Source organism: Caretta caretta, chromosome 1 (genome assembly GCF_965140235.1).
Source record: "Caretta caretta isolate rCarCar2 chromosome 1, rCarCar1.hap1, whole genome shotgun sequence".
NCBI lineage: Eukaryota > Metazoa > Chordata > Testudines > Cheloniidae > Caretta > Caretta caretta.
This window is the reverse complement of record NC_134206.1, coordinates 8,225,546-8,228,037: the sequence shown is the minus strand read 5'-3', so window position 1 is coordinate 8,228,037 and position 2,492 is coordinate 8,225,546. Positions and strand designations below refer to the sequence as shown.

The 2,492-nt window shown below is 47.9% G+C and overlaps 1 pseudogene; it reads left to right on the top strand.

Annotated features, from left to right (window-relative positions):
- Window positions 1-1,306: 1,306 nt before the first annotated feature.
- LOC125645341 (olfactory receptor 52R1-like) lies at window positions 1,307-2,245 on the top strand (annotated as a pseudogene).
- The last annotated feature ends 247 nt before the right edge of the window (window positions 2,246-2,492 follow it).

The following is a 2,492-nucleotide window of genomic DNA, read 5'->3' as shown; positions in this document are numbered from 1 at the left end:
AGAGTGGTTCTTATTCAAATAACTTTGCTTTTATTGCCAAAAACCCCACAATACTATACACACACACACAGCTGGGTGTAAGTCCAGCTATCATTTGAAAAAGCTTCTGTGGAGGTGGAGTGAACTGTAAAGTGAGACGTCCCAGAAATTGGAAAGGAATGTGTGGGTGGAGCCTGGGGAGGACCTGGGAAAGAGTTCTGAATTTGCTGAAGGGGAGGGCGGGCACCCATCTGCTCAGTCTGGAGCATCAGAAGGGACTGCAGCATGGTGGTTTCCCACTCCAAAACTTTTATCAGCCTCTCCATTGCATCCCTAGTGTATGCCTCATTTTCTTTTCTTTCCTGCTTCTCGCTTTCCCTCCACTGCCTGAATTCCATCCTGTCTGAATCAGAGTTCTGCAGCACCGCCCAGAACAAAGCGCCTTGCTCTGTCTTGGGTGCTTTCTTATCTGGCGGAGACACTCAGCTGGAGTGGAGGGGGTGCCTCCTTTCAAGGACATATCTGATGAAGCACAAGTAACAATAAACAAAAGCATTATTGTTAACTATATGTAAAGCATTCAAATGCTACATTAAAATACAGTGCTGGTAACACACCTATCCCTTTCCCACTGACCCTTGACAAGCACACATGCTGACGAACACTAAAAGCATGGTGAGTGTTCCCAGGGGTGGGGGATGTTGGGCGTGGGAGAAAAGCAATGGGCTAATTAAAGTGATAAAATCAAGTACGGTGTCTACACTGGCACTTTGGCGACAAAAATGTTGTGTAAAAACCTTGCAAGTCTTGCAACTTTATTACATCACTCAAACTGAGGAGTTCTGCCATCGAAACTGGGTTTGCAGTATTTAAACATCCACTATTTCTTCACCAAATGCTGCCTTTTGGCAAAAAAATGTGGCAGACTAGAGAAGGCCTAGGGAACAATAAGGGATAACCAGTATCCACTCGTGTTTCCTGCTGGTGCCTATTAAGGTTTCCCACACCACGATGTGTAGGAATTATTGACGAAAGGAGCACCATACAATATGGAATTGACATTAGTAGGGTCAGTTGTTCATAATTCATTAATCTGAATAAAGAAAATGCAGTATTTCAGTCTGTGAAAAGCGACCAAGCTGTTTCATCCATGAGAACAGCCTCCAGTAGTGCATGAAGTGTCTCACATTAACACTGTCTCTAAATCCAGGTATTTGTCCTGCGACCATCACCCTACACACTGGGCACATATAGGAAGTCAGGGGAACGTTGGTACATGCAGGAGACACCGTTGTGCCTCAGCATTGGACATCTTCTCTCCTACTCCATGTCAGATTCCAACTCAACTGACTTCACCAACCCCTCCACCTTCATCCTGCTGGGCATTCCTGGCCTGGAAGAAGCCCATGTCTGGATCTCCATCCCCTTCTGCACCATGTACGCCATAGCCATCTTGGGGAACTTCACCATCCTGTTCATCATAAAGATGGAGCTGAGACTCCATGGGCCCATGTACTATTTCCTCTGCATGCTCGCTTTCACCGACCTGGTCCTGTCTACATCCATTCTGCCCAAAATGTTGAGCATCTTCTGGTTCAATTCCAGGGAGATCAATTTCAGTGCCTGCCTCACTCAGATGTACTTCATTCTCAGCTTCTTTTTGATAGGGTCTGGAATCCTCGTGGCCACGGCTTTTGATCTCTATGTGGCCATCTGCTATCCCCTGAGACATTCAACCACCCTGACAAACCCTGTGGTGGCCAAAATTGGCCTGGCCGTGGTGCTGCGCGACATCATGCTCATACTGCCCTATCCCTTCCTGGTGAGGAGGTGGCCATATTGTAGAACTAACATCATTCCAAATACCTACTGTGAGCACATAGCTGTGGTGAAGCTGGCCTGCACCGACATCAGCGTCAGTAGTTACTACAGCCTCTCTGTGGCATTCTTGGTGATTGGTATGCATGTGTTTTTTATTGCCATATCCTACACCTAGATCCTCAGGGCCATCTTCAGCCTCCCAACAAAGGACACCCGCCTCAAGACTTTTGGGACCTGAGGCTCCCACCTCTGTGTCATCTTAGCCTTTTACATCCCACATCTCTTTGCCGCCCTCACGCAACGGTTTGGGCACAATGTGGCCCTGCATTTGCGTGTTCTCATGGCCAACATGTACCTGCTGGTGCCCCCCATGCTAAACCCCATCATCTATGGGGCGAAGACCCAGGACATCCGGGATAGGCTGCTCCAGCTCTTTACTCATTAAGGGACCTAAAATTTTCTCCTGGTGCTCTGGTTCTCAGACCGCACTCTATGCAGAGCTGGCTGCTGACACGGTGCTCGGGCCTCTTCCCTGAATCACTGACTGGCCAGTCAAAGAGACATTAAACCTTTCCCTGACCTTACTGTGCTGTTTCAGCATGACAAACTGGGGAATCTGTCTATGTACAACTCATAGAGTTGTCACCTTTCTAATTGCTTCTAAAGACCCAGAAAAGTGGGGAGGGCTGGGG